This window comes from Pithys albifrons, chromosome 3, assembly GCF_047495875.1.
Source record: "Pithys albifrons albifrons isolate INPA30051 chromosome 3, PitAlb_v1, whole genome shotgun sequence".
In the NCBI taxonomy this organism is placed as follows: Eukaryota; Metazoa; Chordata; class Aves; order Passeriformes; family Thamnophilidae; genus Pithys; species Pithys albifrons.
The window spans coordinates 98,988,269-99,014,446 of record NC_092460.1 but is presented as its reverse complement, the minus strand read 5'-3'; the positions used below and the strand labels follow the sequence as shown (position 1 = coordinate 99,014,446).

General features: G+C 42.0%; 1 long non-coding RNA gene across 1 annotated transcript in view; it reads left to right on the top strand.

Annotated features, from left to right (window-relative positions):
• Positions 1–25,932, top strand: part of LOC139670711 (uncharacterized) — a 62,652-nt gene extending 36,720 nt beyond the window's left edge. Inside the window, exons 2-3 of the long non-coding RNA XR_011697530.1 lie at positions 2,457–2,701; positions 25,883–25,932. This is a non-coding gene — a long non-coding RNA (uncharacterized lncRNA). The remainder of the gene's footprint in view (positions 1–2,456; positions 2,702–25,882) is intronic.
• The last annotated feature ends 246 nt before the right edge of the window (positions 25,933–26,178 follow it).

The following is a 26,178-nucleotide window of genomic DNA, read 5'->3' as shown; positions in this document are numbered from 1 at the left end:
ACCTCATGGCTCTGATGCATGACCTTTATCTGTGGGGACCCCAAGAACCAAGTCAGGTCACCAGATTGGCAGAGACAGAACTGGGATTAAGAAGCTTGAGCAGGAGGAACATGGAAAGATAACCCAGTGCACAGGTGGGGCCACTGTAAAACAGACTGTATATGTGATAAAATGATCATACTTAATATAAATAAATCCCAGAAAGGTTTCCAAAATACATTTTTACAAAAGCTACCAAGACATCTGTTACAGCCTTGGAAATTAATTACTTGCTGTGACTTGATGAGGGTAAATGGAAGATGTAATTCCATCACCTCTTACAATGAAAACTGTAGAAGTCACTTTACTGAAAGATCCCTTTAGAAGGGTGTAGGAGAAGCCAGAAGAAGACCTGCAAAACAACTTTTTTATTGATCTCAGAGTGGTATTGCTTTGAGAATAAGGCAAATGAAAATGAGAGGCATTAGAGCCTGTTGGGAACTGGATTTCCTGGTGTTGGAAACATCTCAGTGGGTTAAAAGGACTGACTGGGGGAATTGGTCAAGTACCAGGTTTGGTTGGAACAGTGATAGATGAGCACTCAGAGTTGGCATCGTAGATAAAGTTCCTCTCTCTGCCCTGTGAGAGGCAAAGAAATGAGATCATGAGTGCAGAGTGAGATGTGCTTGAAATGTTCAGATGCCTGAGCCAGGGATGAAAAATCACCTTTCCTCAAAGGAAAGAGCCATCTGTGATAAAAGGGTCATTTTGAGGCTTTGGAGACTCTGTCAGAGCCACTCCAGAGAACTGGGGCAGAGAAGGTGTTTTCTCCTGCTTGGGAACATGCAGGCACTTAGAGCTGTAATTGTGAAGAGGAGGAACAGAGAAATGCTCTGGATATTCCGCAGTATTTTGGCACACCAATTCTGCAGGGAGAATCCCTGAAAGTTCCATAGCAGACCAAACCTGAGGGACTGAAAGGGAGGCAGGTTGCCCCTCCCAGAGGATGGAGGGGGATGGCTGGATGGCAAGTGTGCCCTTGGCTGGCAGGACAGGGCAGTGCAGAAAACTCCTGTTCATCCTAAATTGAATCCAGAGAGGATTAAGTAGATCTGACTCCTGGAAACTACTGGGGGAGGAGGGAAAGAATATACCTAATTTTGTCAGCTGATTTCAGACACATTGTTCGTAAAGGGGGGAAATTACGTGACTGAAGGGGATGTGCATGGGGAAGCAAGGAAGGAAAAAAGTATGGAACCCACCAGGAAGGAGGCAACCTGTGTAGGACTCATTTAAATGTTCTGTGTCCTGGTGGGATTCAATGAGACAGGAGGAAAATGGGTTCATGTTCTAATTCTTAATCAAACAAGTGATTGATGAAGGCAAGAAAGAGACAAGGACCTGCCCTGGGAGGGCCAAGTGGGCACTGAGGAGATTTTTGTTACTTCACCTCAGGGGTTTTTTTCTGTGCAGTAAATGCATAATTATTGTAGTTTGTTGTATTAAAACTCAGCTCCAGTATTAACAAACATATTCTTGTGTCTTTTGGGTATCTCGTTACGGAAGGGTGGAGGGAAATCCACATCTTACTTGAGTTGCTGCCAGGCAGTTTGTTAATGCCACTAATCCAAATACTTCCATATGAATGAAGTCTTGAGAAATCATTGTTAATTTGGACATATTAATTATATCAGGAAAGACAGGGAGGCCTCCGGGTGTGGGAGTGACCATTTGCATGATTGTTTTTTAATGAAGATGGGTTTTCTAAGAAATATTGCTAAACTTTTTCTTGTTTAAAAAGTCAAAATGGGTAAACAAACAGAAAAGAATTCTGAAAAACTGAAATTTGTAATCTTGACCAGTGACAGAAAATGTAATGAGGTTTTGCTTTGCTTTGGTTTTGTGGTAGGTTTTTTTTTATATATTTAAGTGCAAATTATCAGCTTTTGAAATAATGAGAAAGCAAGGAAAGGAAAATTTTTTGTGCTCTCAGACCAGAGACATGAATGCAGAATTACATGCTTTGCTAGGCTTGTAATTGTGTTTTAAGCAAAGGAAATTTTCCTAGTTTTGAAAGCTAAATGAAGTTGGGAGCAATTTGCTGTATGATACGGAATACAGTGATTCAGCATTCGCAGTGGGAGCTATTTATAGGCACTCTATTTTTATTCAAATCAAAACAATAGCACTGAATTTCAGGCAGTTGGACCAGATGCTCAGGAAGGTCTCTGTTGAAGCTGAGGAAAATATCATCTTGCTGGGTCCTGAAAGCTGAACTCGTGAGCTCCTTCGGCATCACCATTCCAGTGCCGTCCTCCGGAGGTGAAATCCGGGGCTGTGCCGGGAACACACTGGCAGAGCGGCCCTAAAATGTAGTTTGTACCTGCTCTTGAGGGGTTATCAACATTTTTTGTATTTTATCCTTGAAGAATTGAGCAATATAACTAATCTTTGTTTACCTTAACCATCTCTTGCAGGTTTTCATCACCGCTCTGATTCCAGCGTGGATCCGGATGCCGTGGCTACAGAGGCTTGTTGCTTTCTCCTGCTGGATCCCTCAAATCCAAGAGCTACTTGGCAGTTTCCAAGGCAACCACCTGTGGAATAATTAAAAAGGATGAAGTGTTAGCCTGCCAGATATAAGGAATTCTCTTGCCTGGAGAGAACATTTCACTTTCATCTGCCTTGAAGAATCAAATGTGCTGCTGCCAGCAAAGTTAAGGTAGTACAGTGAAAAAGTGCTGATTTTATTTTCTGGAGGTACTGGAAGTGTGAGGTGGTGCAACAAACCTGCTATGAGCTTATACTATAAAAAAATTGCTGTGGTTCCTTCTGTGTTAAAACTTTGGGTATATTTAAACATAAAATCCAGGAGAAAGGGGGTGATGGAAAGCAATGTAGGTGAACAGTATTTGTGTGAGTAAAACCAGTTTGTGCTTTGTATCGTCTTCCCTTGGATGGTTTTGAGCTGGTGTGGACTAAAATGGAGCATAAATTAGTGGGAACATAAATATAGGAAGTGCAGCCTTCATGCCAAGCACACTGAGATTTCTTTGGCATTCAGTGGAGTGATGGATATAAAAGGAATGTAGGAGTGGGCTCACTGCAGAATGACAGTCGGAATCGGGGATCCATCTTCATCCCAGAGCATGAAGGGTGGGCAGGGACTGAAGCCATGTTTGAACTGATCATCAGGTTTAGCTGCCTGGGTGAAACAGCAGCTAAAAACCCATTTTGAAGCCCATATTCCCAGATTCAGAGCTAAAATTGCATAGTGGAAACACAAGTATTAAGCAAAAGAACCCTGTTAGAATGACAAAGAATAACAAAAAAGTGGCAAACTCAGTTCTGAAAGTTTGAAACTTTGCTGCAGAAGTTGATGGCAAAACTGTTAAGCTGTAGATAACTAGAAAAGTTCTTCTCCAAGTAAGAATATGTTACTGGATGTATCTGCTTATTATATCTCTCATCTCTGCCAGTCATTCAAATATAGTTGAATAGAAAAATATTACTCATTTCTGACAATGGAGTTAAATGGAGAAAACCACATTCTCATTCTTGCCATGGTCCAAATAACTGCTCAGTTAAGTCTGGTTACCTTGCCTGATGCTCTTGTACAGTTAATTTTAGGCGTGATGCTTTTGTGTAGTTTATTTTAAGGGAGGGGGGAAAAAGGTTCTAAATTTTGAAGTAGAAATATTTGGGATGCCATCTGGGCTTTACATAATAAATTTTCCCTGCCAAAATGTTTGTGGGATTCTGTTGGGATGTGGATGGGGTTTCACATTCCATCCCTTCCACAGCACAAGAGGATCATTGTTTTTTAGATACGGTGGGTCCAAGAAGAAATAAGAACTGTGTGGTGGCAGCTCTGTGATGTGAGGGAATACAAAGAGAATCTCTCCAGTAACCACTGACACCTTTTACAGCTGTTACCCAATTTCATGAGCAAATACTTGCAGGTACCAACCGAGTACAGCTGCAGTTTTCCACCCTAATACTTGATTTCCAGTTCATTGGTTCGTTGTCACCACATCTTAAATGCCAAATAGGTTTTATTTTTGAAGTAATTCTTCAGGCTGTTCGATTCTATCCAGTGTGGAGCTGAGGAAAGTGGGTTTTTTGAGACAAATGCTGGGAAGGGAATGTGCTGGCAAAGCATCTGCACCAAACACATGGAGGAGGATACAAAATTGAGGCACTGGGCAAGTACAGTCAAGGTAGTTGGTGTGTGTGAATCTAAATCTTTCCAAGAAACACAAATAACTCTCAAAGGTGGAATTGGATGGTTGTGAAAGAGCATGTTGGGTGTATTTGTGTAAGCCTGATGTAATAGCAATCAGGTAAAGTAATGCAGGATGCCCAGGGGTGTGCACAGAGAAATTTCATCTTGGATACTCCTGCAAAACATACTAAACTCACATGGGAACCTCCATTTTTCTGTTTTACCTTGAATATTGTGGATGAGATTTGTGTCATGCAACTTAAATATCCAGGTACTGCTTAAGCAGGTGGTGAAAAGCAGGGTAGGATGAACAGCTCCCTGAAGGTTCCTGCTTCTGACTTGCCTCTAAAAAACCTGTACCTTTAGAAAAGAACCTCTCCCTTTGCATGGGTAGTTCAGCCTGGACCTCTGATTTAGCCTATTTGTTTAACATTTCAGAAACTTCTAAGTGTGTAATTAGAGGTGTTTGTGTATGAAATTCATCTCTGCTTTTTTCCCCTCCACATTTCCTTCCCAATCCAGTGTGTCTCATGCTGAGTGGAGTTGCACTTGATTTCTCCTACAAGCCACTTACTCATCCTCCTGTTCCCAGCTTGGACATTTATTTAACCCTGGCAGTTTTTCCAGGCTTCATCTACAGCCCTGTGGTTCGATATCAAGGGTACTGGAGAGGCACCTGGAGTTTGTTAACATGGTTTGTAATAGAAATAAAAACATCCAGGCTAAATTTTGGCATCTGGGCTGTATGAAAGAAAATACAGTGACCAGGCAGAATTGTTTTCTGAGGTTCTTATATAGGTTATGTTTTAAAAATCTTTATCCCTGAGAACTTTGACAGGGACTGAAGGGGAGTAGAAGCCTTAGGAGTAATGATTTGTTCAATAATTTTAATCTCCTAAAGTGATTCAGTACATGTCAACATAAAAGTTGTTTCTGTAGCCTTGGCCATTAAGAATTAGTGCTATATGCACCCAAAAAGAGTAAAAGTTTCTTCATACTTCTCTTTCTGTAACAGAAGATTTACATTGTGCTCCATATTGGAGTAACTTGATGTCATTTTGAGTGGAAAAAGTGGGAAATAATAATATGGTAGTTCTCTCAAAGATTATTTTGATGCTGTTGTTAAAATTTGATCCTATTTTTCTGCCATCATAACAGCTGTATCAAGAGTCAGTTACAGGATGGTAGTCTGAAACTTTCATTAAAATGCCCATTAATTTTGTTAAATAAAAGGACTGTTTCCTAGAATAGGAAGGAGTAGGTTGGACTTTTATCTTGTTGCATGGAAATCCAGGTAATTTTTCAGGCTGGGATTTTTCAAAGGGAATTTTTCCTTTTAGCAAGAAGAGCCTACAGTGAAAATGTAGGGAAAGAGCAATAAAGAGCAAGTCACCTTCCAGTTAGTAGAAGAGGGAACTGAAATAATGAATGGACTCTTTTGTCTAGGCTTGATTTTCCTTTCAGGAGGAGGGAACTGTTTTGCTGCACTTTGGTGTGTGAATGTTTATGGGGATCAAAGCTGCACTGCAATGTGAATGGTTTTGCAAATAGAATTATCTATGAGATGATTGATGCACCTTCTGCTTCATCACCAGATCCCTCTATCCCCTCCAGCTGCTACTGCTGTGCAGTTTGGATTTGCTTTTCCAGGGTAGTTCAGAGGATTTTTCCTGACAGGTTATGCAAAAAGTCCAGAATAGAATAAAAAGCTCCAACAGCTTTATTGTCATTTTAGGGACCAGTTGACCCCTCTCTGAAATCAGTGAAAAAACTGATAAAATATTTGGGATTTTTTAGCAGTAGAGTTCTTGGTATTGGTGTGTTTACAGCTTCTCCTTTGTGATGTGATACTGGTGTGACCTGAGATGTTTGGGTATTTGGAACAGGCAAGGAAGAGGTGCTGACACTTGGCAGTTCTTTGGGGTGTTATACCTGTGATAGACAGAATGACTTGCAGGGGATTGTGTTAAGAGTAGGAGAGCAGCTCTTTGGACACTCATTTAGAGCAGTGATTTGTCTCCAGCAGTGGCCACAGGTGGGTTATTGAGAAGCACAGGAATAGGATCCTCCTTCTGCACACTCCTCATTCTCCAAATTTTGGAATACAGGGATTTACTGAGCTGGATGTCTTTTTTTCACAGTGCTTACTGGACTTGTCCTTTGGAATTTGTTAATGACAAGTATTACGAGGTATAAAAACCCAGTGGTTCCCCAGCTTACCTAACACAGCAGCTTGTTCAGTGAGGAACCATATTCTTTAGTTTAGAACTTGAACTCCATTTAAAATCCACTTCTTGCACTGGAAAAGACTTGAATAATTCATACACACCATCTCCATGACAATCACAATTTCCTAGAGCTCAGCCAGCTCCAAGTGTTGAGTCACTTCAAAGCCTGCTGACCTGTAGAACCACTTTCCCCACCTCCAGCCATCCAACTTCACACTTAATTTCATTGAGATTCTTCCTGAATTTCCCTCCTGAATTTCATTGATGTATTTTATTGTCCAGTCATTAATGTATATGCAGCCCTTTTTCTGTTTTTCCCACTCATTTACTGCGTTGCTGCTGTGAACAACTTCAGTATCATCAGCAGGTGTTGTCATCTCACTGTTGAGCCCTTTTCATGTCATTTATGAATTCATTGAGCAGTGCTGGGAACAGATCCCAGCTCAGATCTTCATGGAAAGCAGAGCTGAACTGGCACCAAGTCCTGCCAAAAGCAGGGTGGGTTTGCCCTCTTGCTGAATTGGTAGTGAAATCACTGTGGTGTTTTGGTACATTTACAAACTTAGAATAATTGTAACATACTTAGTGGGAATGGATAATTTCATCTACAAGCTACAGTGTCCTTCTTTATCATTGACACATTGAGGTTGGAAAAAGTCACCAGGTTCTACCAGCCAGTTCACCACTAAACCATGTCCTCAGGTGCCACATCCACATGTTTCCTGAACACTCCCAGGGATGTTGACTCCACCACTTCCCTGGGCAGCTTGTTCTAGGGCTGCATATTTGTAATATCAGATAAATAAGGTGGGGAAGGGATTCCCCATTTTGGATGACTGAGGATGATGTTTACTAGTCAAAAGGGCCAGACCTGCTTTATTCACAGCATTTTTCAACTTCTGAGTTTTTGGTCTCAAAAGCAACTGCACTGGAACTTCCTGGTTTTTCGCTTTCTATGTGACTATTACATAAAAAATAATTTTGAATAAGGGAAATTAAGCCATTGAAAAATCTCCATAATCATAATACATATTGGATTTACATGCTTTAATGTAGGGAATTGCCTTACCAGCAGACCTGTTACTTGTTCTTGTTTTTGCAAGCTCTTCCCTAAGTGTTGTCCTCACTGTTCCATACCCTGGTGTGTTACCCACGTTCTGTGATGGGGAACCAAAACTCTGCAGAATTGGACATGAATGTGCTGCATTTTCCCACTGCTGCTTGTCTTGCCTTCTCTCATCCCTTCCTATTTACTCCTGAAATTCTATTTGCTTTTTCACTGCTGCTGTTATCACCCCCTGTGAAAACTATTTTCTCAAAACTATCTGCAGGGACTCAAGGTCTCCCCTAATCAGAAAGAACTAATTTAGAACCCATCTTGCTCTGTGTGTAGTTGGCTGATTTTTTTTTCCAATGCAGGGCCTTGGAATTAATCTACTCAAATTTCATCTTCATTTTCACTCCCAGTCAAGCTGTAACTAGTAGGACAAAGAGACTGAGGATAACTGCTTTGATGCACTTAGTTGTTTATGTTGACAGACCTGTGGCCTCACACTGTGTCCTTTTCAGTGTAATTTATTGTTCTGTTAAATGACAAGACCAGTTCCAGGTCTGTACAGGACTCTGCTTTTGTTCATGTGTGTGTAAGTGGATGTGTTGTTAGCCTGTTAATGAACTGTGGATTAATAAGACCTTCCTTCTTGCTGCTCTGCAGCTGAATTTCCTTTAAGAGCTTTTGGAGAAGTTGGTAATTTTTCGAGGGCTCTCAATATTCAGTTAATTGGAGCTCTTTCAGAGCCCTCCTGTCTATGCTGTATCACAGTCCATCAGTTGGTATTTTTAGTGTTCTGGTTTCCTCAGAAGTCTGGCAGGATACAAGTGCCTCCTGGAAGGCTAAAGCAGTTCTCAACTGCCCAGAGAGGATCCTCCAGGTTTTGGAGGAACCTGGTCTAGTGGAAAGTGTCCCTGCCCATAGCAGGGAGGTTGGAAAAAGATGAACTTTAAGGTCCTTTCCAACCCAAACCATTTTGTGATTCTCTGAAATGAGGAAAAACCCCAACACACTCAACAGAAGAATTTGGGTGAGATGAATCTGCCTTTAAAGGTCAGATTTAATTTGTGTGTTACCACTTTCTGATCGTTCTGTATGGTCAGTGGCAACATCAGTTGAGCTGGTTTTGAGTTTCTAAGATGAGTTTGTGTCTGGACTTACTCATACACTACCAAAAAGAGGAAAGCCCAAACCCAACCCTAAAGTGGATCTTCTAACATACTACTTGTTAGTGGTGGTTCATCCAAATGACTGATCTGACTGGCTGGAAATTCTGTGGTGCTTTACCCTGGATGTTCTGAGATTGCCATTCTCAGGTTTGTGTGGGTGAGTGGACAGTCCTGCCTAACACAAGACTCGTTAAGCAGCCCCTGGGCTGAGGTTAATGAACTTTCTCTGTTCCCTTTTGTTCTGCCTGTAGCTTCCTCAGTTTTTGGCTCTGCAGGAATGCAGACTGGTCTAAAAACTATGTAGATTGAATAATGCAGGGCCAGGGTTTGTTTCAGCTGAGTGGTAGCTGATCTTGGTTTGGTTTTAGCAGGTTTGAAATGCTCTCCTGCCACCAAACCTTAGAGTAGGTGTTTGCTTCAGCAATGGCATTCACTGGTCTCTTGTTCTTCTGTTAATTTGGGGAAAGACAGTATTTTCTGAAGGACTAAAGGATGCTGAGAGCTCAGTGTTGGTTCCCATCAAGTAAGTGTGGATTGAATACAAATGTTCATGGATGGTGTCAGGATGGAGAGGATGAGGGGTGTTTTCACTTAATGCCTGCCAAGAATTAAGGAGAATTAACCCAAAATTCTTGTGGTTTGGGAGAACTCACTGGAGGAGTTGTCTGCTCCACAGATGAGGGCCGTACTTGGGATAACTGGTTTGAAATGAGGGTTCACACACAATTTGCAGGCAGATATTTCAATTTCTTTGGGATATAGTAACTTGTATTTCAGTTGCTGAGCATTTCTCAAGGGAATCACAGAATGGATTGGGTTGGAAAAGACCTCCAAGATCATCAAGTCCAACCCTTGGTCCAACTCCAGTCCCTTTACCAGATCATGGCACTCAGTGCCACGGCCAAGCACACCTTAAAAACCTCCAGGGATGGGGAATCCACCCCCTCTCTGGGCAGCCCATTCCAATGCCTGAGCACTCTCTCTGCAAAGAATTTCTTTCTGCTCTCCAACTTCAATTTCCCCTGGCAGAGCTTGAGCCCATCGTGCCCCCTTGTCCTGTTGCTGAGTGCCTGGGAGAAGGACCCCCCAGTCTTTGCTCAGGCAGAAATCTCAGTGAAGTCAGTGGTAGCAATAAGGATTTGTTGATACTGAGACCTGAAAAAACCCTCTGCACTGTCTTAAGTGTGAGGCAGGAGTGCTCAGCAATCAGTGAATAATCAGGTTGCTGTTTATGCAGAGACTTTGTTTCCTCCAGGTTGTCTGTTTTCACCTTCTGTAAGATCCTTGGGTTATTTTTGGAATGATGTTTCTGGTGTTCTCTATTTTAGACACTTGATGCAGAACTTCAGGTTCTGCTGAGGTGTTGGCAGTGGCACAACATCAGTCTGGTTTATGGTACCTCCCTTTCATGTTTCTGATGCAAATACCATCTCTGCAGATCTTCAGAGCTCTGGCTCTCCTGGAATTCAGGGTTTCACCCAGTTTGCCTTGTCTTGAAGGATGGTATCCCATCTAATCCCACTGGATTAAGATTAATCTCACCTGGATATCTGATTTTTAAAGGTAGATGAAATCCATCCAGAATCTCTTAGCTACTGGCATAACTCCAAACAGCAAGTAGTAAGATCTTATCTTCTTTTTATCATCACTGTAAACAGATTTTAGGCATCCTTCATAGTTGGTGTTTCTTGGTGTTCTGCCATAAAAAGCAGAACGCTCTAAAGATAATTGTGCAAAGGAAACTTGGTGCTTGATGTGGAGGGGTTTTTGTGTTGGTAGAAGAGGATGAGCATCCTAAAGACTTCAGTGTAACTCACTTGAGAAAAAGCTTGATTTGATATCTGAGCAGTTTTTTAGAATGATGCTGCTTCTCTTCCTTGAAGTTCTTCCAACTGAAGCACACACTGCCATATCCATATGCTGCTGGAATACCAGCACTCCAACTGGATTAAAATACAAATGAACAGAACTGCAGTTTGGGGCTTTAATTCTGCAGAGGAATCCATTTTGGATCCCCTTTTCAATCCACAAAAGGCACAAAATTAATTGTACCACATGCAGGTGCAAAACAGTTTGGAGGCTCTGGGTCTGAAAGGAGGATGAAAATGATGAGAGCAGAGAAAAGAAACTTTTCCAGTTTTTTTCCTAATACAGGGACAGGCACAGGTAACTTTCACCCATAGCAAATAGAATCATAAATCAAGTTATTTAAGCAGCTCAAGATTCTTTGATAGAGCATTGGACATCCAGCCCTCTGGTGACTTCCAGAACTACAGCCATAGTTTCATAGTTGTCTTTGTTTCTGCCCCTTACTTAAAATGACTTTTAATGTATAAATATTCACGTGTTCCATAGAATTTGGGCTTCTTAATGTGTGTGTTAATCTTTTTAAATCTGTTGGTGTATTAATCTTTTGAAATCTGCTTGTGTATTTGAAGAGAATTTGTGAACTGTATAAACATGTTCTTTAATTGAGAACAGATAATTCAGATGCCTCATTTTTATATTTTATGTAGATACTTGCTAAGGAAAAATGCAAAGTCTCCCAGCTACTCTTCTGAAAGTTGTTTTGGGCTGGAGTTATAATGAATAATAATGAGCAATAAATTAACAGAGCTGTATGTGGCTGTCAGTGATGGGGAAGTGCTCCTGCTGACTTTATTCCATGTACTGATTCCATAGTGGTTGGTGCCACTCAGGAGCAAACTCATGTGTTTCATTAAAGCCATACATATTTATTTTAATAACAACATCAGGTACTTGTAATCTTGAAAAGGCTGGAAAATGGTCATGGAAACCAGTACTTTCTCTTTTTTTTCCTTTTCTTTTCTTTTTTTCTTTCTCTGGATAAAGAAGGACCTGACAGGAATTCATGGAAACTATTAACAACATTCCTGACCAAGTATTCAGGCACAAATAGACCCACTAGTATTTCAATAATTGATAACTAATGAGACTTTTATTTATAACACTTTGAGCTCTTTTTACGTGCCTTCTGCGTTTTTTTTGGAAGGAGGAGGAATGTCAGACAAATTTCTGGCATTTCTGTGCTACCTTGGAGACTAGAAAATGTTTCATTATTGGCATCTGAGGTTCTTATGTAACTTGGTAATTCTGGGAACCAGAATTTTAAGAAAAATGCTGAGCAGTTCAAATCTTCTCATAAAATTAATAGATTCGGAACCAGTGTGCTAAAGACTTCTGTGATAATTTCCCCAGAAATATGAGTATTCCAAGCTGCTGGAATGCATTTGTTTTGCTAGGATTGCATCCTTAAGGAGTTAAAACTCCAATGCCTTGCAGTGAATGATGCACTGGCAGTTGTTACATAAACCAATATCTTTGATTCTGCAGAATATTAAAAATGGAATAAAATGGGAGTGTGAGCAGAAGGTGAGGAGTTGTTACCTTGTGGCATCAGGAGCAGAGCTGGGACTATTTAGGATGTGGATTTTATGCTGTTTTACAGAGGCCCCAGCACAGCCCTGTGTGAAGGAGTTTGCCCTGATCTCTTACTGCCGTCAAGAGGTTTTTTATTTATTTTCTCCAAGTTCAGGGCCTGTATTTCTAACAGGACAAGCCAGGGAAGGACTTTGCCTGCTTTTCTCCTGTGAAGCAGCGTGACTTATTTTACCCACTCTATTCAAATCTCTTGTTATATTCAATAGAGAGGACCTGATTATTTTTTTTTTCAGTATAAAATGAAAATGGTGGCTTGCTGCCGTTGCCTGCTGTGAGAATTTCCTGATTCTTAAGTTGATTAGAAATTGCCATATTTTGTTACCTTTTTCAGGGCACAGAGAGTCTGACACAGGAATCCACAGATTTGGGATGACTCAGAATTAAAAGTGAGTCAGTTATTCCTTATTCAGTTTAGTTTTATTGTTTTTAAAATAACACTATTAGAAGTAAGAAAGAGTTCAGAGCCTTTTTATGTCTTCCTTGGACTATTTCTTGTGATGCCCTTCATTTCTCAGGGCACTTTGGTGATGTTGTCAGTTCATTCCCTTTTTTCCCCTCTCCTCTCGGAATGCTCCAAGCAAAGTGTCAGTGATGGGCTCTGTGCAGGCTGACACAGCCACCCGTGGAGCTAAAATAATGTTTTTCTAAAAGCCTTATCTTTCCCTGGATTGCTGAACTGGCTGTGCCATCCACTTTGGTTCCTCCAAGTGCTGTCTAAACTTCACTCACAAATCCAGGTTCAGGAGTTGCAGAAGGGACAGCAATAAAAAGTGTTTGGATGGTAGAAGGGCTGGAAAGAGGGAACTGTGTCATGAAAGCAGCAAGCTTGTCTTTAGTCACCTCTCTTAATTGCTTTTTTGGCTAAACCAGTGTCCTCTTGCTTAAATTCTCATCATATTCTAATAATACACAATCTAAATAAACATTTTTGTCTCCCCTAAATTAAGGTCTTCCACTGTCTTTCATTTTACTTCTTGAAGTACTGAGGTGCAAGAAAAATAGTGTTCTCCATGCTTGTATTTTTTTGCAGATATGTTTCCTAAGGGTAAAACTACCTTTAAAATGCCTCTTTCAAGGCAAAATAACAGAGTTGATCTTGAGGGAGCACAGAGCAGGAAGCATTACCTAGAACTAACAATAAAATGAAACATTAAAATTAACTTCAGTACAGTTTTAGGATTTCATAGCTAACTTTTAATAAAAGGCAAACAGTGTTAGGACAAGGGGGAATGGCTTTAAGATGAAAGATTAGACTTAAATTGGATATTAGAAAGAAATTCTTCCCTGTGAAGGTGGTGAGGCCCTGGCACAGTTTGTCCCAGGGAACCTGTGGCTGCCACATCCCTGGAAGTGTCCAAGGCCAGGTTGGACAGGGCTTGGAGCAGACTGGGATAGTGGAAAGTGTCCCTGCCCATGGCAGGGATTGGAAAAGATGATCTTTAAGGTCTTTTCCATCCCAAACCCTTCTCTGATTCTATGGAATTTTTAGATTCATGTGTATACCAAGCCTGTAACCTTGTCTGGCTTTCTGTAGAAGATCAGGATTTTTCCACAGAAGTGCATCTTGGAGTGCTGTTGGAAGCTCTTAGTCCTAAAACACCAACTAATGGTAAATATTTAGCAGTTTTGTTGCTGAAAAGTGACAAGTTATTTCAAATTGGAGCTTGTTTGGCTTCCAGCTGTAATATCTTGCTGTGCCTTTCTCTCCAAGGATTGCAGCATTGTTTGTTATTTGTCATGTTCACGAAGTACCTACGAAAACAAGGTCATGGGCTCATCTCCTTAATAGAGGGCCTGTTTGGCCTGGCGTCAGGGAGTCTGTGTCCCAGCCAGACCTCCTCTTCCTGAGCTCTCCTCTGAACCCCTGCCAGTGCTTTGGCGTCTCTGCGCTCTGGGTATCAGAACTGGATGTGAAGTTCCAGCCTAGAACTGAGCTTGATTTGTTGCACGAGCACCGAAGGGTGATGTCACCCAGCCCAGCCCTCAGCGTGGGTCTGCCCTGCACTGGCCCAGGATGATTCAGTGCAGTTCCTTCTGAGCCCTGCTGTGGGTACAAAGTGTCCAAGTCACAGAGGAGTAGCCTGAATTCCTTCACATATGGGTGGCTTTGATTTGTTTAGGATTAAAATCAATTGTTGTCTCCAACCAGCAGCTCACTATGGAGTGTTACCATTTTCTCTGCCAATACTTTGCTTATCTGCAAGTGGTCACTAGTGGTGTTCCCCAGGGGTCAGTGTTGGGGCCCAGTCCTGTTTAATACCTTTACGGATAATTTAGATGAGAGGATTGAGGCCATCATCAGCAAATTTGCTGATGACACCAAGTTGGGAGGGAATGTCGACCTGCTGGAAGGCAGGAGGGCTCTGCAGAGGGATCTGGATGGACTTGAGAGATGGGTTGATTCCAGTGGGATGAAGTTCAACAAGGCCAAGTGCAGGTCCTGCACTTTGGCCACCCCAACAACCCCCTGCAGCGCTCCAGGCTGGGCACAGAGTGGCTGGAGAGCAGCCAGGCAGAGGGACCTGGGGGGACTGAGGGACAGGAAGCTCAACAGGAGCCACCAGTGTGCCCAGGTGGCCAAGAAGGCCAATGGGATCCTGGCCTGGATCCAAAGTAGCGTGGCCAGCAGGCCCAGGGCAGTGACCCTTCCCCTGGACTCTACCTTGGGGAGGCCACACCTTGAGTGTTGTGTTCAGTTCTGGGCCCCTCAGTTGAGGAAAGAGCTTGAGGGGCTGGAGCGGGGCCAGAGAAGAGCAACAAGGCTGGAGAAGGGACTGGAGCACAAGTGCTGTGGGAAGAGGCTGAGGGAGCTGGGGGTGTTCAGCCTGGAGAAGAGGAGGCTCAGAGGTGACCTCAGCACTGTCTGGAACTGCCTGAAGGGAAGTTCTGGCCAGGTGGGGGTTGGTCTCTTCTCCCAGGCACTCAGCAATAGGACAAGGGGGCACGATGGGCTCAAGCTCTGCCAGGGGAAATTGAAGTTGGAGAGCAGAAAAAAATTCTTTGCAGAGAGAGTGCTCAGGCATTGGAATGGGCTGCCCAGAGAGGGGGTGGATTCCCCATCCCTGGAGGTTTTTAAGGTGAGATTGGCCGTGGCACTGAGTGCCGTGATCTGGTAAAGGGACTAAAGCTGGACCAAAGGTTGGACTTGATGATCTCGGAGGTCTTTTCCAGCCCAATCCATTCTATGATTCTATTTTTATAATTACTATGTAGATTGTTTATAGAATTACCCGGGCCCAATCCCATGTCTGTTCCTCCTCCATGTGTCCCATGCTTCAATAGGAAAGTCCATCATCCACTTACTTTGCATAAGAAAACTGTTACCAGCTCTGGAAAAGATGAGGGGACTTGTGCATCCCGGGTGAATGTTCTTACGGACAGAGTGAGTCATTTTTGTGTGGACTTTTAACATGTGGGTGAGTGAATCACCAGGTGTTGAACAGATTAATCTTTTTTAATAGGACACTCACAAGGTAATGTTTTCTCACTGAGACAACTTGTACCTGCCTAGAGACAATATTATGGAGGCGGAAAGACAGTGACGTTGTGTGCCTTGGAGCACATTACCTTGGAAGATGATCCATAAAACCATCCCAGTGTTGCTTTTCCTAGTCCTTGGAATGCATGGGGAGTAGTGGCCTCTAAAGTATTGTTAAGAGTAGAAGGTTTTGGGTGGAAATAAAACAAAAAGTTGACTGATAGTTGCTAAGAAATTGAGTGAGAATTTGACTTCCTGATGTGCTCGTGTTATAAAGCAATTGTAGGTATGTTGTATTGGTCTTTTTTCCCCAGTAAGTGATGGGACAGGAGGAAATAGCCCCAGGTTGCACCAAGGGAGGTTTAGTTTGAATATTAGGAAAAATTTCTTCACCAGAGGATTGTCAAGCACTGGCACAGGCAGCCCAGGGCAGTGGTGGAGTCACCATCCTCAAAGGGATTTAAAAGATTTCTTGGTGTGGCTTTTGGGGACATGGATTAGTGATGGCCTTGGCAGTGCTGGACTTGATGATGATCTTGATGGTCTTTTCCAATCTAAATAATTGAGTATGAATTTGCACACCTCATGATGATGATCCCACATGTATCAAGGGCATGGGAATCAATAAAACTGTGACTGCATGTGTTTGTCTTTTCTGAAGTGCTGAGCTCAATACCCATTTAGGTAGTAAAACCAGACTAAATTTCATAGATTGTCTCAATGTTGGTTGTTGTGTTTTTTTTTAATCCATACCCAGGTTTCCACCATCCAGAACTGTGCTTAATGTTGGGTTTGACTGAGATCTGAAAATGACAAAGCAAACCCATCTTGCTGTTAAGACTGATTTAGGATAGGAAATGAAGCCCAAAATTTGGGCCTGGGTAGGTTGGGTTTGAGGACTTCAGTGAAAACTCACCACAAGTTTACGTGAAAAATGGGTGATTCTTTCCTAGAACTTGAGTTAAGGTTTAATTTTGTACCAGTACTGTAAGCTGAGGCAATTTTCTTTATAGGTTTCATTATAAAGCACTTCTCAGTAGGTGTCTTTTAAAGAGGGTTTTGGAGGGATAAAAATAAGCACAGAGAGTGTTGTCTGGCCAAAAAAAACCCCAATTTTCTGAGCAGCACAACTTTTGTCTAAGTCAGGGCTACAGGCTGGAAATACCTATTTTGGTCACCCAAGTAAATTTGGAGCAAGATGATAAATTCATTCATTGCAAATGAAGGTGCAGATGCTTTCAGAATCTGACCAAATATCTGTAAGTAAATGCATCTCCTTCATCCTTACAGACTTCTGAATATGGATTTCATATAGAGTGGAAGGGTTGAACACCAGAAGTGCAATAATAATAAAATAAAAAACCCAACACCACCCCCAGTGTTCACACCCCCCCCGTTCCCAGCTGTCGAGCTCAGTGAATTTCACACCACGGTTGCAAGGCCAGAATGATTATGAATTAGGGTTAGCACAAAATCGAGCTATTTGAACATTTTTACAGCATTTTACTGTAATGGAGAGGCTGGAATTTCTCTGAAAAACAAATCTGAAAAATGCACAAGGGCAGGGAGGTCACACTTTGAAAACCCAATTCATTGTGAGAGAAAATGGGATTTTTAAAGCTTGTCTTTCAAACAGACCAAATTGTGCCTTGTCCCCTTGCACTTTGCCATTTGAGTTCTCATCCTCTCTGCTCTCCTTCATGCTAAGTCTGCGTTCCTGGTTGCAGTACATGAAAAATCTTCCATGGAATCAACGTTTTTTGACCACTGGGTAATTTTTGACCTTCATTCTGAATGTCCCTGGGCAAGGCCCTGGGCTGTCATGACCAAATTCACAGGAGCTGCAGGATATGATGAGCTTTTTTAAAATACTGTGCTGTGAAGAGGCTCTCTGAGGGAGTATCTTTATTGTGGTGAATATAATAGAGCCAGTTTTCACTCTGATTGCAGCTTCAGCACAGCTCTCTCTAGTTAGCCCAAGGCTATAACATGCTGCTTTTTGGGTTTGTAGCACAGCCATTAATGGGAATTTGTTTAGAGTAGGTGTGCATGCCTGAAGGAAAAAGTCCCTACAAAATTAAAGCCTCCTGCTTATGATGTGCTTGGTGTGTGCTGCTGTCCTTGAACTGACCAAACTGGGTGCTGCAGGTGAGAGCAGCACAGCAGTTCTCTAAGTAAGTCACTTTAGCCTTGAAAGCTACACTTGATAGGGATTTTTTGGCCCCAGTAGTGTGCAGCTGGTTCTTACAAGTGAGTTTTCAGCTGTGTGCTCAGTGATTTGCAGCTCTGAGTACAGAGCAGTGTCTCTGCTTTAAGGATGGAAGACGATAGTAGGTGGCTTTCTAATATCCTTAAAGAATGTAGGATTTAATGAAAAGGTTTACAGTAATTGGTGATGAAGATAATGGTCCAATTCCATGTGCTCAGTGTATGACCCCCTTGCTCTGGTCAGTGTCACCTTTCCTTATAGAGTCATAGAATCAGTTGGGTTGGAAGAGACCTCCGAGATCATCAAGTCCAACCCTTAATCCAACCCCACTTTGATTACCAGATCATGGCACTCAGTGCCACGTCCAATCTCACCTTAAAAATCTCCAGTGTCAGAGAATCCACCCCCTCTCTGGGCAGCCCATTCCAATGCCTGAGCACTCTCTCTGCAAAGAACTTCTTTCTGATATCCAACCTAAACCTCTCCTGGCAGAGCTTAAGCCCGTGCCCTCTTGTCCTACTGTTGGTTGCCTGAGAGAATGTTGGTAGCTTTCTTTTCATATGAAAAGAGGACAGGTTTCGATTGGATATCAGGAGGGAATTCCTCCCTGTGAGGGTGGGCAGGCCCTGGCACAGGGTGCCCAGAGAAGCTGTGGCTGCCCCATCCCTGGAAGTGTCCAAGGCCAGGCTGGAGCAGCCTGGGGTATGGAAGGTGTCCCTGCCCATGGCAGGGGGTTGGAACGAGGTGTTCTTTAATTTCCCTTCCAACCCAACCCAGCCTGTGACTCTATGATTCTATAATATTTAATAATACATTTTTTAAAGGCTGTTTCTATTCATGGCAATATGAAGAGGTATTGTGTCAAAGAACAAAATCTCTTACTGCTGTGAAGGACAATTTATAGAAATGAGCTCCGTGCCAGTCACAGCTCCTGCTCACTGCCCTGTTTTAAAGGAGGTGTGAGAGCTGTGAATGCATCCTCAGGGTTTCAGGAAGGCATTGATACTTCAGTTGACTGTGCCAGAACACCTCAGTGTATGTGAAGCTTTAGTAACATCCCCTACAGACAAGTCAGAGTTCCCTAAGGAATGCCAAATGGAAACCAAAACCAATGTATAGGCAGAAAAAAACCATGATTACCATCATAGATCTACCAACCTGCCTTAATTTTCCCAAGTGTGGTGACGTGGCTTGGTGGTCTTTCTTCTTTCCACTCCTTTTGGCACAGCATGTCCCCCTGGGATCATGAGCAGGAAACCTGTTGTGTTCCTCACAGCACTTCCACACAGGACTCTCTTACCCCACTCTAATTATGCTCAGTGTGGCAGCTACTGCTGTTAAGAACATGCTGCACTCATGGTATAAAAAATTACCAGAGTTTAGCTTTTAATTTATTTGCCCTCCCATTTGGAGAGAACACTTAATGTGATTTCATACAATAAAACCAACTATGTGAGCATCCACAGAGAGGTGATTTTCTAAGTTTAAGTTTTCCTTTGAATTTGTTCCTATCACAGATAGATTGGATTACTTTGGGCTGTGTCAGCGTGAGTCACTTGTAAGTGCCTGTTAATCCAATAAACCTGAGCAGTTTCTTATGGAAATACTGTTTTCTGATTTTATTTATATGATTGTCCTGGCCTTGTTGAATCTGCACTGACTTCACTGGAAATATCTCTTTGGAAAAAAATTGGTATAATTTCATATGTTAATGGAAATTGCAGTGAAGCAGTAAAATGAAAAATACCCTGAAGTAATTAGTAAATGATTTGGAAGTTCTTTGTGTCAACTTTATTATGTATTTTTTAGCGGTACTGCCTGAAACTAAAAATAATCATCATCAGAGGGGATTGTTTTGTTGTGGTGGGTTTTTTTCCAGTTATTAATGCTGTCTTGTTCTCCATATTGTGTTTTCACACTACCCTGCAAATGTTTCCCCCCCTGTTGTTGCCACTGCCCTACTCAGTGGTGGCAGTTGCATCACTCTGGGCTTTAATTTCCCACCCATAACATACTTAACTAATGAAAACTAAACAGTTAAATAAAGTAGCTGGTTCAAAATCTCAACTTAAGCCTTTTTCTGTTTTACTTGTGCAGCAACTGGTATTCAGTGGCAGCAGAAGGCAAAAGCTTTGCTATGGTTTGGAATATTTGCCTAAAATAAGAAGAAATCAGGATAAGAAATGTGTTTTCCAGCTTGAGATCCAGTGTGCTCCTGTACCCAAAGAAGGTCTGAACACTCCTAAAAACTGGCTGGTAAACCTGGTCCTCTTTTGAGCTAGAAAGTGGAGAATATAAAGATTTATATTATACATTGGGAATTTCTGTTGCTGAAGTGGGGAAAAAAAATGCATTTACTGGAAATAGTTTGACAAAATTCAGTGTTTGTAACACGTGTAACAGCACTGCTACTGTAAGGCACCACAATTTTCATAATCTGAAATTTCCATGCGTGTACCAAGTTTCCAAATATCTTCCTCCTCTCTGTCTCCGCCGTTGAGTTTTCTCGTGCGTGGTGTGAGGGATGGGATGCTGAAAATCCCGGGATCTGTGATGTGTTAAGACAGACTTCTGTGGATGTTGCTGCCTACTGGGTGACACATGGAATGTTTATTGAGCCTGTGCAGTAAATGCTGCCCAGGGAGCTGCATCTGTAGGAGATGGGAAATTATCACAGAATCACAGAATGGATTGGGTTGGAAAAGACCTCTGAGATCATCAAGTCCAACCCTTGGTCCAACTCCAGTCCCTTTACCAGATCATGGCACTCAGTGCCACGGCCAAGCTCAGGTTAAAAACCTCCAGGGATGGAGAATCCACCCCCTCTCTGGGCAGCCCATTCCAATGCCTGAGCACTCTCTGCAAAGAATTTTTTTCTGCTCTCCAACTTCAATTTCCCCTGGCAGAGCTTGAGCCCATCGTGCCCCCTTGTCCTATTGCTGAGTGCCTTGTCCTTGTCCTTCATGTTGTGTAGAGGCAGCTCAAGACTGAGAGATTTCAGATCTGTTAGTGACAGTAGTTTATTGGTAGCTACTCCAGATCCTAATTAATTGAGATTTCAGCTAATTTACCACATAAGCAGGTGACCTGGTCTAGCAGAAGGTCCTGGTCAAGTGCAAGGTGTCCCTGCCCATGGCAGGGGTTTGGAACTGAGTGATCTTTTAGGTCCCATCCAACCCAAACCACTTTCTGAATCTGTGGTCTGTCAAGAAGATCCTCAAAGGAGTAGAGATCCTCAGGGAGACCTGAAGGTTAACAGTGTCCAGAATAAAAGCACAAGAGAAAAGGGAAGACAAAGCTGTGCATCGTGTTGATGTATTAATTTTATGTAATTTGAGAAGTAGAAAAAAGGACACAAAATTAATGTAAAAGCATATTAGAATCATAAAATGGTTTGGGGTTGGAAGGGACCTTAAAAGTCATCTCATTCCAACCATCTGCCATGGGCAGGTGCACCTTCCACTATCCCAGGTTGCTCCAAGTCCTGTCCATCCTGTCCTTGGACACTTCCAGGGATGGGGCAGCCACAGCTTCTCCTGGCAACAGTTAGACAGGAATTATATAAAATCTAAGGTAAAAAGATATGGATAACCAGCATTAATAAGGAACATGAAAATACCTTGTAAATACATTGGAAGTTGGGGAAGTCAGAGGGAAATTCATGTCTCCTTAGCAGAGTAATGATAATAAATAAGAGATCCCACACTGAATAAAACCTCTGGGTGTAATTGTGTTCAGTCATGGGTCTTCTGGAGGAACCAAAATGCCTTTGGACTCTCTGTGGCAACAGTTTTGGTAATTAACAGGTCTCATTGGAAAGCAGTGTATTGTGATTTTTCCCATCTGAGACCAGGACAGATTCTGGCATTTTACTGGAAAGCTTTATGGATTGGGCAGGCTGACCAAGAGGGACAGAGGCAAAGTTTCTTCAAAGATTGATACTTTCAAAAACAAACATTTGGAAGTGTTTGTATAAGTATTGCACTGGATTGGGCCAGTTTAGGTAAGGCCAAATTGCTCTTTCTGCCCCAAATGGGCTGTGTAGCAAAAGGAGCAGTGTAGGGATAGATGTGAAGGGTAAAGTTGTGGTCTGAAACAAACCTGCTTGGAGCTCTTGCTCTGAAGTCAGGAGTTGGTAAGATCTCTGATCCCAGGTGGGTTACTCCAGGGCTTTTTTAGGGGGGAATGTGAGACAATAAAAGTGCTGCTTTTAAGAGCAGGGTTTTTTTCCATTTGTTTGTGGCCAGCAATGTGGTGCACAATGCCAAGAACTGGGTTTGAAGGTTCTTTTCCCTCCCAAACACAGACAGTAACCATAAAACCAGAAATAGGCATTTTTTTGTGGTTTATGACCTTGTTGCACTCCCACAGAGGTATTCAGTGGCAGGAGAGAACTCACCCTAGGTGCATGGGCACATGAATAAGGCTGAGTTTGCTCTGTAGGTTTGCTGGTTTGTGTGGAATCATAGAATGGTTTGAGTTGGAAAACTCAAAAATCATCTGGTTCAACCATCAGCTTGGCAGCACCACCTTGTTCACTTACAGGCCATGTCCTCAGGTGCCATATCCATGTGTTTCTTGAACACTTCTAGGGCTGGTGACTCCACCACCACAGTCTGTTCCACTGCCAACTCCTGACCACTCTTTCTGTGAAGGAATTTTTCGTGATATTCAGTCTAAACCCTCCTTGGCCACTATTTGAGGCCATTTCCTTTAGTCCTGTTGTCTCTTGCCTTGTTAATTATTTAGCAGAAGTATCTGTCCCATTTGTTATCCTAGGAATTGATATGTATGGAGTCCTTCCTGGAGCTGAAGAAGGAATTCAGTCCTACCATGTGTGTTGGTTTTCATGGCTGTCAGTCACACTCAGTGTCTGTGTCCTGCACATGTGGATAAACTTCCCTGCAGGCAGGGATGGCTTTAACCTGTTCATAGCTCAGTTGGTTAAAACTTGGTTGTAATAATGCCAAGGTTGTGGGTTCAATCCCCTGTGTGGGCCATTGACTGAAGAGTTGGACTCAGTGATCCTTGTGGGTCCCTTCCAGCTCAGAATAGTCTGTGACTCTGAGATTCATATTATATCTCCAAGTAAAATCAGGTGAGCAGAACACTCAGGCTGAACTGACAGTGTTTGGGGTAGCAGCAAACATTTCACTGATGGAGTATTTGGGAATATTAATTATCCTGAGGGTAGAGCTTGGTCCTGAATTTGAGTTGTCTGTGCAAAGTGCAGCAGAAGGAAGAAGCTCATGGTAGGTCAGCTCAGTAGAGGAAGCCTTGCAGCAAATATTTTTGTGTACAGAGCTGCAGTCTGTGTCTGCTGGGGCTGTTTAGCACCTGAGAGTGAGGGCTGAGCCTGCTCTGCAGGCAGAGACGTCTCACTCTGCTCTCAGGAGGAATGTGCTGCTCGTCCCTGTTACCAGCACTGCGTATTCTGAAATTAAAGGTTCGGTTAATGGGTCATTTTGGCAGCAACAGCAATAACAGAATTACAGTCTGGTCCACGGACTTGGTGCAAACCTCACGTTCCCCAAGTTCTGCTTGCTCAAGTGGAATTGCATATTTTCTTGTGGGAGCAAGAGATCCAATTTCTGTGCCATTTCACGAGATAGGTTTGATACCTGCTGTTTATCAAACACTGAGAGCACTGCAGAGAGGGAAGGGGGTGGAAGAAGAAAACCAAAAAGTAGTAGCAGAAGATGCTTTAGCAAAGTACTTCTCCTGTAGAAGAATTTGTTTCCAGGACAACAAGGTTGATGGAGTTACAAAGTGTGTGTTTCCCTTCCTCTTCGACTTGTTACTAATCAGTGAGGTAGGAAAACCTCTCTTGGTACTTGAGTTGTTACATCAGTTATTTTTAGTCTGCACAAGGTTTTCTGTGTAGCTCGTCATAGCTATTTAGGAGGTTACTGATATACAAGAAATCATATTCTCTTTGTTGTTTTCAAGATCACGTGGTACTTAAAAAATTAAAATCTGGACTGTGAATGGCTCTGTTTGGGTTTTTTTTTTTTGGTGTGTTTGTTGCTTTGTGCTTTAGGTCTCAAGCTCATCTTGCTGGTGGGATGTGAGTTTCTTTCACTGTTTGTACAGAATTTTTCCTCTGTTGGTATAATACATTTTTTTTTCTGTATATACTAATGATATACTGTCATGCAAATGAATTTGGACTAAATTAGAGTATTAATTTTCTCCTGGAGTATATTCAGCTGTAGGAGTCCATTGTGAGATCTATTTTCAACTGGAGTTTGGAATTTGGAATAAGAAGGCACCGAATTAAATGTAGTTGCCAGTTTTAAAGGAGCACAGCTCACATAAAATCACACCCATCTCCAAAATATGTTGATCTATTTAAAATCTGGAGGAGTATGATGAAATCTGTACTTGTGTGGTTTTCCTTTGTATATTTGATTGTACTCTGAGTTTAATTTTTTTCTGGATTGTTTTTTTCCTGCACAACAACATTTTGAGAAAGAAGTGTCAATTTTTTTTTTTTAAAACCACAAATACTGGCTGTGCATTTTAGAGGCAAAAAATAACAAATATAGTGGCCAGGTCATTAGTGAAAAACACACTTCCTAAAGTTCTATTGTTTTACTAAATTAAACAGCTTGAAGTTTAACGGTGCCCCTTATAAAGCAGTTTGATGATTTCATACCCCCTAATGATACATATATTTATTTCATATTGAGATTTTAGGACTCAGGATTAAGAAAACAGTTCTTGTGCATAGTTGTCTGATGAATTAATGAGATAATTGGCTTCCTTCTGAAGGCATTGGGGTTCTGCTGATGCCGAAGGTTGGATGCCACTTGCCACGATCTGTGTGATGACTGTTGTGAACAACTTAAGTTTTATTCTTTGATTTGTTTTTCCATCCAATTCTGTGATCTTTTATTGATGTGGCAGAAAGCAGTGTGATGTGGCATGAAATGTGCCACACTCAGGTGACTGATTAGTGCTCCATCTCCACATCCTGGGGCTTTCTAACTTCTTGGACAGGGAAGTGAAGCAGTTTGACAAACCCCTGTTGGCATTTACTTGTTGCTTTGTTATTCCTTCCTGGCTGCAAACCAGACCCAGAATTCTTTCTGACTGGTGTCCTCTCTTTCCATTTCTCTCTCTCTTTTTTTTTTTTTAAATATTCTTTTTTTTTCTTTTTCTCGAAAATTACCATTTTCAGCAGAACCAGAACAGCACTAACCCTGAGTGATGAGATGTCTCTGGGCTTCATTTTCCAGAACTTCCTCAGTTACTTAGTTTTTCCATTAGTTGGAGCATACCAGTTCTTCATGGAGCTTTGAGTTCTTCTTCCAGGTTGCAACTTGTCCTAGTAAGGGAATGAGGAATTTTTTAGCTGCTTCTGCTGGAAGTTTACTAATTATGTGGTTAAGTAGAGAATGTAGCATCAGAGCATTCTTTCTTGGGACAATACCCTCATAACTCTACTTAGGAGATTTTTGTGTGTGTGTTTTTTTGGTTCCTTCCTTTTTATTTTGTTTCCATTCTCAGTAAGGTGTGGATGTACCTTCTCTGTTTGTATAGACTATCCAAAGCACAGAGCAGGACATAACCCTTTCCATATCCAGCTCCCACTGAAGTGTTTTAGGATCCCTAAAACTTGGGGCAATCAAATCAGATACAACCCCAAACCTTGGGCAAATCATCACATTTCTGAATTAGATGCTGGAGCCCAACAAGGAACAGTCATAGATGTAACAAGGCCCTACAAAGATACCTTTGAAAAATTAGGTATTTTCTTTTTTTATGTTTATTCACTTTGGCTACAAAGAGTTTCTTTGGTCAACTCTGCAGTAGGTTTTGGAATTTATTTCTAGTTCTTCAGTGTTGTGCTTGAATCACCAGGCAGTCTCCATGGATCATCCTGATAGAGCAGTGACATGTAATAAAATGCTCTGGCAATCAAAATCAGAGAAACAGAAGAGGAAGGATGAAAATATTTTTTTAGTGTTTACTAAAAGCAAACAGTGAGCTTCAAGCATTAATTAACAATGTAACAAGAAACTTCAGTTCAAGTAAAAGCGGGTTTTTTAATCAAATTTGTCTCTTTTGTTTTGCAGATAAAGGAACAGTGGCAGAGTTGTACAAGTGAACCAGGACCATCCAAAATGTAAGTCAAAGAGGGATGCTCATCTTCCTCTTTTCTATGACTATAAGTCAGTTGTTCTGTGAGACATCCATGTAATTAAACAGGCAATTAGTTGTCCTCATTTCCTGGACTCTGAGTGCAGTTTGCAGGACTGTTTGAACTCCCTGGTTTGGATCCACGTGGCTCGGGGTGAGTTGCATGAGATGGATCATTTTTCTCCCTTTGCCATCACTGTGTCAAGGCAGGAAGGATCTCAGGGTTGGGTTT